This window comes from Aythya marila (assembly GCF_965140915.1).
Source record: "Aythya marila genome assembly, chromosome: 5".
Lineage (NCBI taxonomy): Eukaryota > Metazoa > Chordata > Aves > Anseriformes > Anatidae > Aythya > Aythya marila.
Window position 1 is genome coordinate 33,753,935 of NC_139046.1, and position 13,795 is coordinate 33,767,729.

At 39.8% G+C, this 13,795-nt stretch overlaps 1 pseudogene across 1 annotated transcript in view; it reads right to left on the bottom strand.

Moving 5' to 3' along the window:
• Window positions 1-3,455: 3,455 nt before the first annotated feature.
• The window catches only part of LOC309878605 (cytosolic phospholipase A2 epsilon-like), a 42,693-nt pseudogene continuing 32,353 nt past the window's right edge, over window positions 3,456-13,795 (bottom strand). Inside the window, exons 17-23 of the transcript XR_014319584.1 lie at window positions 12,345-12,459; window positions 11,759-11,896; window positions 9,824-9,931; window positions 8,546-8,734; window positions 7,526-7,692; window positions 6,790-6,976; window positions 3,456-4,237 (exon numbers count right to left, since the gene is read on the bottom strand). The product of XR_014319584.1 is annotated as a cytosolic phospholipase A2 epsilon-like (transcript). The remainder of the gene's footprint in view (window positions 4,238-6,789; window positions 6,977-7,525; window positions 7,693-8,545; window positions 8,735-9,823; window positions 9,932-11,758; window positions 11,897-12,344; window positions 12,460-13,795) is intronic.

Consider the following 13,795-nt stretch of genomic DNA (forward strand, 5'->3'; position numbering starts at 1 on the left):
AAGGCGGAGCCGCCCGCATGCTTGGCGAGTTTGGGTGCTGACGGCCCCGGGAGGGCTGCGGGGCGCGCACTGCGCTCGGCAGCTATTTTAAACGCAGGGGAAATTCCTCCTATAGCGCTCATGGTTGGCTGGGGGACGTGCGTAATGTATCTGGCCATTAGTTTTACCCTCGGTAATATGCGTAGCCTGAAGGGTGGAGCACCTTTTCCATCAATTTTGCAATAGATTTTAACGGAATGTGATAGCATGCTCGCTCAGACACTGTTAGTTTTTCATTTTACATAAATTCATTTTTTATATTAGTGATTTGCACTAGTACATTCATAGTATTAGTTCATCAATTTTACATTAGTAAAATTAATATGTTCTCTCTCTACTTAAAAAATGAAAGCTTGGTCTCCCAGTTAAAAAAATAAATAAATAAAAATTGCTGAGTCTGTAAACACACTGTTGGAAATACAATTTTTGTGTCGCAGTCTTACCTCATTGCATCTTTTGCAATATCCTTACAATCTCAACCCCTTTTTGCTGGACGCCTCCTAAGTCACATTTTTAGCTATTTACCTCCCTTCCTTCTAATTTCCATCATGAATATTACCTTCTCTCTGTGTGCTCTTGCTCTTTTGTAAATGCACCAGCAGGTTTAGATGTGCCCTTTCCCTGTCTGCTTCCTCCCCACACTGTTCCTCAAAGAAGAGAGGTTAGGCTTTAATACTGCTCAGCCACCCTGCCTTTTCTTGGCTCCTTGCTTCACATTTTATTTAGGGCTGTGCATGTGTTTTGCAATGCTTTGTTGCAATTTCCATGCTGAGTCTAAAGATTTTATACCACTTTGTGTAGGGCATGTTGGCCAGCTTCCTCATTTCTTGAAATACCCTTTTTTTGTATTTTGGTTTTGTATTCCTCTCATTTTTATGACTTTTCCCCCTAGGTTGCTAAATGTAATTGCTATCAGTGCACTTCCATCTTCCCCTTGTTACCTCTGGTCTCTTTCAGCTGACATCATTACAAGTAACCTTTTGGTTTCCATAAGATGAACTGAAATGGTAGATGCCAGGACACTTGCGTTCACATGAAGGATTGAATTCATTGATGCATTCAGGCTTCTATTAACTGCTTTTTTTTTTTTTTTTTTTTTGTCTGTTTTCTCAGTATTTCTGGACAGAGGGTGATTTCCCTCTTCAAATGGTTTGTGGCTGGGTGTAAAGCAGTCTATTTAACTGTCAGCATTATGGGGCAAAGAGCAATATTGTGTGTTGCTAACATGGTGTAGTAATTTCTCTTAAACCACTCTTGTGTCACCACATTTTCAGCAGTTCCAAATACTCCAGAGCGTTTATTATTTTCAAAAATATCTGAGCTGTGGAAAACCTAGGTCTGGGGTCAGGCCACCTACTCACTAGTCTTTTATAGCAGACAGCATTTGGTGACTGGAGAGCATCACAGAAAAAGGGCAAGAGTGTTGCAATACTTTCTCAGGCTATCCTCCCAGCCTCTGCGAACTGGTGATTCAGTGCAGGGCTGAGGCAGATGCAGAGCCCCTGTATTTTTTTAGCCCTTAAAGATTGCCCAGTGAATGCACAATCAAAAAAAAAATTTTTTTTTTGAACCCACATAAACATTTATCAACAGCAATATCCAGAGACAAAACAGTCTATAGCATACTGACATGGTGTGTGAAGGACTACTTTACATTGTTAACTTAGAGTCTGTGGCTTACCAGTTTTGCTTTTTCCCCTTGGGTCCTGTTTTAAAAGACAGATAATTACCCCTTTGTTTACCCCTGTCATTCTCCTCTATATTCTTGTTGAATATAGGGAACTCAGAGCCATGAATTATCATTTCAGTCCCGCTGTATACTTTTTGAAATGGGGCAAAGTGTCCATTGTTCTCTGTGACCCTTTCGTGGCAGCTGGAAAGCTGCAGGAAGGGCCAGGAGGTGTTTGCACTCACACATCTAGCTCTGCTTGTCTTCAGACTTCCTGCCTAGATGCTTCCTGCTGTCAGCGAGAGAATTTGCCCTTCAGACAATAAAGCTCCAACTGTATATGGGTAACTGGGAGTGCTTCCAGATTCCCAGGTCTGGCTGTGCCCTTTGGCTACGTCCAGTCCAATATTGCGATGAAAGCCAGCATGCATCAGCATGACTGCCACCTTCACTCCTTGGTTTCCATAGGAGGAAAACCCTGGCACAGAGCCCATACAGGAGCTGTGCAGGCTCCTGCAGCAAACTTTGAGAGGTAATTGTGCACTGACCTAAGTGGGAGACAGAAGGGTTACATTTCTGTGCACCACCTGGGGAAGACTTTGAGGGCAGAGGGATTTCTAAGACTTCCATTTTCAACTCACAACAACAGGATCTCTTGCTAAAATAAACGACAGCAGAACAGATGATCAAGAAAGCCTGTAGGAAACATACCAAGGGGCTGCAGGCTGGTAGGTACATGTCAATCAATAACATTGAATAAATAATTCAATAACATTGAATAGCAGTTAAACTTACATTAGAAAAAGGATAAACAGAGACCTGGGATTCCATCTGTCAAAGCACAGCACTGCAATTGTGTTCAGCATTGAGAACAGAGCAACACTGAACTTAGGCAATTAGAATCTCATGCCTCTCTCTCACCCATCAGAGATGCTCTATCTGTTTTGCTCAATAATCAAATGAACTCTTCCTCTCTTTCTCCCATTCTGCATATTCCTCTCAAATATATTCCTGCATAATATAATGGAGAGGTTTATAAATGGCTTGTATTTTGTTTTGCAGATAAATTAAAGTTCCTGGACTCTCTCCACACAGAATAATGTCTTTCTCTGTGCTCCAGGAGAGCCTGATTCCCACTTCCCACAGGTGGATGAGCACTTTATAGAGTTCAGATGAGGTTCCAGCTCCTTATCTAAATGGTATTAGACCTGCTATATCTGCTTCAGGAAAACAGACTGCTCATATGAAAGAACCATGTTAATAGGACAATCAAACCATCAAAGAAAGCTGAAAGTTAATAGTCTGCTTACTTCCACTGGATTACTCTGCAACAAGTTAAAAAAAATCACATTTGGATAACATTAAGAATACAATTTTAGGTCAGCTGTGCCTATGTTTCTCATGTCTTTTCAAATGTAATGTCTCAAAAAAGTTTAAACTTTTAAATCTTCAATATATATCAGTAACACTTACATCTGGTCTATTGAAATAAATCAGTCAGTTGCTGTAGAAATAGTCCTTAAATGATCCTTAAACTCAAATGATCCCAGGATCCTGGGAAACTTCACATCTAGGTCTGGAGCAAGTGTTATTTCTTCTTCAGTACTTTTTCAGCAGCTATGTGCTAAGTTTGCATGTTGTTCAAGTCATCTTTCTGGTACAGGAAGAAACTCCTAAAAGAAATTGCTCTAACATATATTTGCTGCAAAAACACCAAACGTTTATTTCTGTTAACTCTGACTCAAAAAAAAAAAAAAAGTATTTTATTATATAAAGTTTAATATTTATTTACATTCACATAAAGAATCCTTAGCTTACAAATAGCCGTCTTCTTGGTTTTCACTTTGAAACAATGGATTTTGTTTTCTGTTACAATTCTGGATTTACAATCCTCTCTTTTTATAGCACAGGTAGAACACAAACACTGCCAGCATCAACTTCCTCACAATCCACAGATTTCAGCCTTGGCCTGAAAGGTCACTTCTGCAATTAAGAGCATGGCGCAGCTTCACCTAGCCACTCTCCTGGAGTTGTCAACGCGGGAAGCACATTAATTTATTAAGGAAAAGCTCTGCCTTCTGTGTTTATTTCCTTCACTGGCAGACAGGCTCTAGCATTTCTGATGACAAACAAAGCATTCTTAGCATTCTTTAGCTTTTCTCTTTCTAATCAAGATCCTTGTGATTTTTCTTCTTCATTAACAGGACTCGTAGATATTTTATTTCATATTCCCTAGGGCTGTGCTGTTGGCTAGATGCTGGGATCCCTGTCTCTTGGGCACACACACACCCTCACCACCAGGTGGTTTCTGCAGTGGTTGTTGTTTCTTTTGCTGCTTTTTCCTCTCCACTGCTGTACGCAAAGCCTGAATAATCAAGTCTTTATTATTCTGGACATTGTAGTAACTTAGGTTCACCAGCTTGTCAAAATCTTCCTCTGAATAACTCAGATTGTTTATGTAGTATGGACCACAGGTATTGGCAACATCAACATCACCCTCTGCCATCTCTGAGGGACTACGTTTCATCCCTAAATGACAAACAGGGACTTGGTTAACAAGCAAAAAAGCGATTAGGGTCAGGGTGTTTCTTGGGCATGAACACACTATTGATCACTTCAGAGGTATTTTATTGTTGGGATATTTGATTAGCAGCAGGGTGTGGAGAAGCTGGTGGTGGTGAGGGGAGCAGGGGTTGTTCTGGGTACTCGTGGAATTGCTAGGACAAGGATAACAAGCACAGTAGCTCCTCTTTTGAGCACAGGGTGGGAGGCTGCATTCCACCCTGTATCATCCTCCAGCCCTAGGGTTAGCCAGCAGCCTGGTCCCCAGGTCACCCTCAGTGCTGATGCACCCCCAGCCTCCCCTTACTGCCACCTCCCAGACATCGCAGCACCTTACATTTCTAGCCAAGGGGGCAAGAAAATTGCATTTACTCTTTCCCTCTTTCCTCACCTTCTCCCAAAGCAGGTAACTGCAGCAAGGACTTCATTGCAGCAGAGTTTCTTTCCAAGCAACTTTCTGTTCCTTCTTTGTCTCCACATCTTATTATTTCCCTTACTGCTGTAAATATGTGCAACTCTGTGGTTCAAACTTTCCAAAGGCAGTTCTCCCTTTTCAATGACCTTACAGATTATCTTCAACCCAGCACAATCTGCTACAATGACTCTTGTTGCATACTGGGAAGAATTTGTAAAAGATACAGAAAACAGACCTAAAAAACTATTCTATTGTCTAAACTCAGAGACTTCACTGAGCCCTTATCTGGATATAACCCAGAAGCAGATGGCATGAATGTTTACCATAATTTCCTTGAGCTACCTGCTACTATAAAAAAAACTACAGGCCTTATGTAAGGTCAGAAATGAGACTGAACCTAGTAGTCCCTGAATCACTGAATTTTGGCAGGGACACTTTTCATGCCCATTTCATTACCCCAGTATTATCAACACACATATCACTGACCGAAGCAAAATAATTAGGCAAGTAGTCTCACAAGCATCATCTCTTCAAATGCTAGACCCATCACATATGATAATTTGAAAAATAAGTTAATGGAAAAAATTCCATTAACTTATTTTAATTCACTTAGCAGTAGAGAGCAGATCCAAAGCTAATGCAGAATGCAGTGCAGAACTTTATTTGCAAGATCTCACAGAGCAAATATTTGTAGGGACCTCTGCAGTGGGCTGTTGGTATTGGGAGAAAAATATCCACAACTTATCCGGGGATCACAAATCTCAAAAAATTTATGGATGCAGAAGATATAAAATGCACATCTCCTCCCTTATTTTTTTAGCATCTTAATAAGTCACCATAAGTCAGAACAACAGCTGATCTCAGCTGCTATGATCTTTCAAGGTCCCTTCCAATCCCTGACATTCTGTGACTCTGTGACATGTCAAGCCCTTCTCAGCTCAGCTAAGACTTGAAGTGTGATGGCCAGATAAGGACCTGTTCTCTCCATTTAGTCTCAGCTTGCAGCCACCAACTGAAACAGTCAGGCTTGCTTCAAATTTATGCATATAAGTGTACATATCTCATGCAGGTCTTTGCAAACACCTACACACCTACTAAAACCCCTTTTGAGACTCTCTGATGATTTATGTTGCCATATAGCACCTGTACACCATCTGACATACAGGTAGGTAGCAGAGTTAGGAACAACATCCTTAGGTTCTGCTAATTATTGAGCTGAGAGGGGAGGTAAACTCCCTCACAGAGTTTACAGAGAAGTTATTCAACAGAGATAATCCTGCTTTAGTTCTTTCTCCTTTTCTCTTTTTCTAATTCTTCCTACAAAGGGCAACTGCAGGAACTAACCTCTCAGGTGTCCATCTATCTTTTGGTTTTCAGTATACTGTGGGGCCTTGAAGTGATTAAAAAGTAAGTGTTCTCATACCATGAATTAGGGATTTTAGCATCTGGAGAAGCAGTAACTGAGACTTTTGGCACCAACAGGGGTAGTATGTAGGTCTGGCATACGGTACCAGAATTTAGTATTTGTCTGTTTTGAAGTGACCGGCAATGTTGCTCTTTAAACTCTCTTAAGTTTCAAAGTAGAACCCACTGAAGCAAACAGAAACTGTCTGCATGTCTCAGTGCTATATTTTCATCGCTTCACCAGTTCACACTTTTGTTTTCAAGGTTATCTGTGTAACAGTAAGCCTGGAAATGATTTTAAACAATGAAATCCTTAGATTCCCAAGAGCGTTCTCTAACAGGAAAGGATGAGAGGTTTGAGAGGAAATAGCACTGCTAATTTCTGCCATCGCAGATAAACAGAGTATACTTTTCACTGTTTATCTCTAGAACCTACCCATGAAAAACCAAAAAAATCCACACACACAAAAACCCCAAACCTGAAGAGGGGCATTTATGCTCAAGGCTGATCCCAGCTGCTGCTCTACTGTTGAGGAAAAATTATGTATTTTAATCCCCCTGATATGGTTCAAATCTAAGAAAAGGGAGTCTGAATCTGCAAGTGTTTACAGGATGGTCTGAACAACAGATATTGTAAAGTAAAAAAGAAAAAATAGAAGCCTACAGCCTCTGATGATATGATGAATTGCTGTAAACTTACCAGGTGCTTTGTAGTCTCTGAAGGTGTCATTTACTAGAGGGAAAAATATCACAATAGGGGTCTCTGGACTCTCCTTGTCACCAAGGATGTAGCATTCCTTCAGATTTGGTGTTTCCTGATCATCTGGCACCTCAGTAGGGAAAGGAATTCCTTGGTTTGCAAAGTACTTAGAGGCTTCTTTCAGAGGCTGGTTTGCCATAATAGGAAAACAAAATAAAACAAAACAAAAAAAAAAACAAAAAACACATCAGAACATACTGGGAACACTTTGAATTTGTCCAAACCCAATTTTGCTGGGATTGCTTGTGGAGTAAGGGCCAAGTTCTGGTAGATTATGGCATGTACCTAATTTAGGTGTTGTAGATTGTATGTGAAACCAAGCTCTGGAAGGCCAAGTAGCAGGTGGTCTGAATCACCCTCTGCTTTTCAGATTAGGTGTTACAGTAGTTGAAATAATTAAAAATTTAAATGTGTTTAGCTGTATCCATTCTACATCTAACTGACTGCAGATCAACAAGAATACATTTACTTATAAAATGGGCAGATTCAGTTTAATAAATGCCTACTTACTGATAATAAAGTACTACTCAATAAATGCATGTGACCCTGGCAAAATGTTAGCTTATTAGTGCTGCACAGATACTGAAAAAAGAGTTTCTATGAGTAGAGGATTGGCCATTCTGGGAACTGAATGATGAAGCAGAGATATCAGTAAAGAAGAATGTACAAGGCTCACCCCTGTCTGGGAACCTGAGCTGTAGTTGAAATGCAAAATTACATCCATTTTCCTTTCTGGTCTTGTAAGTGGTGGGTAACTGGTGGCAAAGGCAAATGCTGTATCAATCAAGATGAGGTAGTCTGTTGCTCCTGTCAGGTGGTTGGGCCGAGAGTCAAGCTCACAGTCTAGAGAAGAAGGATTAGTTTTTGAGGGGAGGAGCTCAATACAAGAGATGCATCTGTATGCTGAAGAAAATCAATTATTGCCAAAAGGAGAATTAGCTTTTTGTATGTTTCTGACCCATAGCTGATAGCTACTGTACAGTCATTTCTGGATTCTTCATCTGACTTCCTATTTCCACTATTTACTTTGCAATTTCTTTTGCTTTCATGTAAGTAAAAGGGGTTAACTTGAGGGTCAGGAGAACAGAATTAACTCCATCCCTTATTTTTGTGTGTGACCGATGAGGATAAATTCTTTAATAGGGGAAAAATTAAAATAACATCTCACTGTCTCAACAGGCTGAATACTGAAAATGTTTGATGCTGTGAGAACAGGCACAAAGGTGTTAAGGTAGGCAGCCACAGCTCCTTGTGGAACACAGAAGATCTGGTACGAGACCCAGTACAGATTCCTAATGGTGCAACAGAGAATACCGTTATAAACATTATATCTTGCTTACAGGTAAGAAGATAACTTGAAACAAGGCTCCATCAAATACCCCTTGAGTACTGTCTGGGCAAGAGACATCGTATGATGGCACCAGAACTATGCCATAAATGTGTAGCTGGCTGGCTGGCAGCAGATGTATGCTGATTGACTGATCAGGGCCTATCAGTTGCTAGTCTTCATGAATTTTTTAGGAACTTATTTTTGAAGCCTCTCCTACTGACTAAATTCACCTTTTTCAGTGACAGTTTTAAATATTATCAGAGAATGGGAACATAACTAAAAGCCAGTTTAATAATCCCTTCAGCATCATTTCATTTTTAAAGGATAGTTCAAAATATGCCTAAAACCAGGATGTTGTTACCATACCTTTCCATGTAGAAAACTGGCTCTCTAGGTAGTTGTTGTTCATCTGGAGGCCCTTTAGGAAGTTAGGGATTTCTGAAGCTGCTGGACGTAACATGACGACATCTCGGAAGATGTCTGAAAAGCTGCCAGTGGGACAAACCACTCGAGTCTCCAGCTCATTTGGTCTTGTAGGGAATAGGGTTTCATCATCTGCAAAAGAAAGGATAACAGTTCTTTTATGTGCTATCACTGTGGAGGTCAATCTATGCAATCATAATCTGCTTTAACACGTTTGGGAAAACTTTGACTTCTTGCTCTCTTTGTTACCATGATTTCCACAAATCTCAGTTTTCAGCTAAGTTTGAAAAAATTCATTTATTCTCAGTCCATAGTGGTAAAAGTCTTGTTTGTATTGTAAATGAATCAATTTCTTCTACTATAAATTACTTTGCTTTTCTTTGATTTTACCTGTTACTGCATCCTGCATTTACCCTGTCGTCCTTTGCTACTTCATATTACAGATAATCTCTCCACCACACAAATAAAATAGGCATAAACACAATGTATCTTACTAGCAAATAAAAGCTCCTTGTTTTAACAATCAGAAAACAACCCCTACAAGTGCAAGATAAAATAAATCACCATTTTTGCTACATTCCTCTTCCTTTTCATCCTTTTTTTTTTTTTTCCCCCTCTAGAGTATGTTTATTATACATTTCCCCTTGAAATCCTACCCTGCAGATCTTTCTTAATTTGGTAGCAAGTTTTGCAGATCTCATCCTTATGAGTCATTTTGAATGACCTACAATAGTACTTAAGTTTGTCTTTGTGCTTTGTAGACTCCAGACAGAAAAGAATAGTGCTTTCTTTTCTTTTTGTGAAGCTTCATTCCACAGTCCAGGTTTAAAGAGACAAAATGTAATCCTGTGGATCACTAGGGGAGGCCTCCAGGCTCTCTTATTATATAGGGACATTTTTTCCCCAGTTTTACCCCTGTGCTCTGAAAATAGCTTGTATGAAGGCCATTTCCCCCTTTTTTCCTGTGACAGATCCCATGGATTCTTTTCCTCACACAACTAAAATGATTACTGTGCGGTAATACATAGCATGAATTTCCTCCTGTTTTTTCATATGGATTACAAAAAGCCCAGAAGAGGGAACTCCACAACGGCTTTGAAAAATTCAGCGAGAGAACAGCAGCACATAGGAGAGAAAAAAAAAAAAAAAAAAAAAAAAAAAAAAAAAAAAGAGAGAGAGAGAGAGAAACAGAAACAACATTATTGTATAAAAGTAACCCACCTATGTTAGTAATTTTGTCTTGGGTCCATTTGTGCCAGAAGTCTTCAGAATGAACAGATATATACCAAGCATCCATAAGATTCAAAGAAAATACACTGCTCCAGATCCCTGTGGTATAGAATATATTTGGTAGAAAGAAAACCAGTAAAGACCTAGAAGCATTTTCATTCATAATGATCCTCGTTACCTTCTTCATTCTCCAGCAAACTTTTCTTATTACATTATCCTTGTGGGCAAATAAAAAGGGACTATCTTTCTGTATCAGTATATGAACACATAGTGTATGTAAAGAATTCAAATTATTGGTATATACGAGCAGGACTGGTAGTATTTTCAGTCTATCTGCTAACACCTTCGTTTTTGTTATATGGCAAATAACATTGTGTCAAGTAAATCTAATATTTTTACTTGCCCTCAACATTTACTATTCCCAAATTCCCAGTATTGATAATTCTAAAGGTTTTACTTATTAGGGGCATAGCCCTGTTACAGGTATGCAGTTATCATGAAGGTCTGCCAGACAGAAAACATTCAAGATTCCTGTAGCAATCTCCCTCAGAACGAGGAGGCTGACTTGAAGGTTTTGAAAATAGGAACTGTAAATGTATGAAACTTTTGATTCCTCCTCTGGTTTGGAGGGTGGGGTGTGTTTGGGCTATATTCTTAAGTTCTTCCCTCTACTAATTTACATTAAATGGTTAAAAAAATACATAAATCAAGTAGTGAACTTAAGGGCACTCCAGGCTGCTATCTATCTGCAATCTTTCAGGCTAAGAAAACAACCACTGTGATTACATGTGGTGGGTGTGCAATGGCATGTCCCTGTACCCTCCAAATTGTGGAACTAAACATAGCAGTTTGGGGAAAATTTGAGTGAAGGATGGAAAAAGCTACACCTGAGCAACTTGGTTATAGCCTGACCACAGTAATAGCAGCTTGTGGGCAGAAGAATGGGCTCAGCCGTGCACGGAAGAGCTGCAGGACCTACCTAAGTCAGTCTCTGCTCTGTTCAGGGGTCAGGGTGCGAAATAATTTGCTTCATTTGCTGAAAAGCTTTGGAATAACTGTGTCATGGGAGTAAATAACACTTGCTGAATGAGGGGACTCCGGGTCACTGGCAGGGAATTGGGGTAGAAAAGTCCCAGCACTGCTCTACAGGAGCGATGAATGGAGTGCTAAGGGGAGACACATTCAAAGGGAGCTAGTGACCTGCTGACATTTCTGACCACAGAAGAGGAGTTTTGGGCACTTTGTTTGACTTCTTCAGGGAACAGGAGGTTTTAAGCTGCAAACTGCTTTCTTGTGCCTCACTGTGAACTCTAGTGAAATCTCCACACAGGTAAAAAAAAAAATAATAAAAAAAAAATATTAACTTCTCCAAAAACCCCTGAAACTTCCTTTATGCAACTGATAGAAGTCAGAAGACCAATGAGGCAAGAGATTGCTTTTGCAAAGAAAAAAAATATATTTCTTACTAATTTTATTGTTCTCTTGCAAGACAGAAAAATGCTATCTATTAGGACCTGCTGCCAATCCAAAATGGAAGTGCTATCCTAGAGTATTAATCAGTGTTTGCTGCAGCTGCAACATTTTGGATAAAAGACTGTATTTTAGAGTCTCAGTCTAAAAACAGACTTGTGATTTGAATTTACTGCAATGTTACACAACATTTGATGCTGTCAAAGACACATAAATATTACGAAGGCCTCGTCAGTAAACATAACATTATATGACATCAAATAAATCTGTTCAGCTGAAAAGAATTGCAGAGAAAATGCAGATGATGACCTATTAACAATTCTAATATTTTACCATATTTTTTAGCAGACAAAATAATAATAATAAAAAAAACCCCTGTGTTTCACTTCAGAAGAGGGATTTGCTCAGGATGGACTATAATAAATTGCATTATGTTTCCCTAGATTGACAAATCACCTTCCAAAAAGCAGATTCTGGATTCTGGGATTTTCTTCATCAGATGACCCATGAAGAACTCACTACCAAAATCTTCTGCACGAATGAAGGCACCATATTTCAGGAACCCTACCTCATAAGGAGTGAATTCTACCCATTCTGAAACGAAAAAGCACACAACAGAATGATTACAGCAGTATAGGCTCAAAATAGTTGAATAAAACCTGATACTAGCCAATTTAAGACATACTGGTTTCCAAAGTACCACACTTTGAAACAGCCATTTTATTCACTCTTCATTTCACAGTGTTGAATACAAAGAGTGAATTGTCCCCTTACATCTAAACGTGTCTGCAAAGTTTAGATTTCTGACACTTTCTACAGAAACACTTAGCAGGTAATTTCATGTTAATATCCTCCACCATCCTGGTTTTGATCCTGTATACAGATGGATATACTAAGGCCTTCAAAAATTTAACTATTAAAAATCAACTCTTAGGTGGATTGGCCCTTTAGAGGATTTGTGCATTGAATCGATCTATTTACCTAGTCCTAAAGGGAACCCTACCAAGATTAAAAGTTAAATGCAATTCAGGAGTATTATTACCTCTAAAGTCCTGGTCGCTGATTTTATCCTTCACATTGAGAGAGAGGTAGATGGGCAGGGGATTCTGACCCTGATTTAGTGCCTGCTGCTGATCTGTGAGCTTATGGCAGTCCTCCTGTTTTGAAGAAGGACAATAGCTGAGGACAGTCAGATGACACAAAGAGCCTCCCACCTCGCCTAAGCCTGGGCTCTGACAAAGAGACTCTGACTAGGATGTGCCCCACCAGTTTAATTCAGAGAGATGCTGTGATCCCTATCTCTGACCCTCCTCTGCCTCAGCACTGCAGCACACAAATAGTCCTTGTGATATGAATACTTTAAGTTCATATGCTGAAAAAAGTATGATATTTCAGAAGTAGGAAGAAAATGTTGTTATTCATGTTATTTATTCCAGAAAAAAATACTAGAAATATTTGAAAAGCATTCTTGGCATGGACTATTTCATTCAGAAGGAGTAACCTCTGTCCTTACAGCCCAGAAAATCCTCTTTTCCTCAGACCTCTGACAGAGCCAAAGCTCAGTCAGAGTTAATGTTCAGCATGGCTTGACCCTTACTGCTTCTGCTGCGGAACAATTCGCGTGGTTAGAGAGGGTAGAAATAGCAGGATGGTTTGGGAGCGGTGCCAAGGCTTGAGAAGGAGCTGACCTCAGCTCCTCCTGAAAGGGGCCCTTGCAAGAGCTGCAGGTGTTCTCTCCTTGCTGGAACAGCCCTTGGAGGGATGACTGTGCCATCAAGGCCACCGGTCTTCCCTCAGCTGATGCCAGTCCAGGAGTCAGGGCTGTGGCACTGCAGGGACACTAACTGTCCTTGCTGAACCCACACCCTTACAAAGTCTGTCCCACTGTGCTGTGTGGTTGAAATTTGGATATGGTGGGGTTATTCATAATATGGTGGGAGTAGTTTTCAAATTATAAACAGGAAGGAAATATTCATGAATACTAGATAAATCAGTATTTTGCCTCTTGGTGGAAATGGTTACAAGGTGAAGCAATACCACTTATGACTCAGATACTTTATTTAATTTTCATTTGCAATTTTTCTTTGCCTTGTCACACCGCATAGTGCTTTTTAACAAGGACAGCAGGATTTTCATTTAAATATTTACATGTGAATTCACTTTAAAGTTGTTCATTTTCCATTATTTATCTTTATTGTCACCCTATATGTTCCAGGTGTGATGTTAAGGTTATGTAATACAGTCAGCAAACACAAAGAATGATGCTGTCAAGGCACATAATTTTGCATTTATCTGAAAACCAACCAACCAATCAACTTCCCCTTCCTTTTCTGTAAGGGTGGTCAGACACTGGCATGCATTGCCCAAAGGTGTTTTGGAGCCTCCACCTACACAGACATTCAAAATTTGACTGGACAAAGTCCTTAGCAACTTTCTCTATAGCTGACCCTGCTCAAGCAGAGGCGTTGGAACAGATGACCTCAAGAGGTCCAT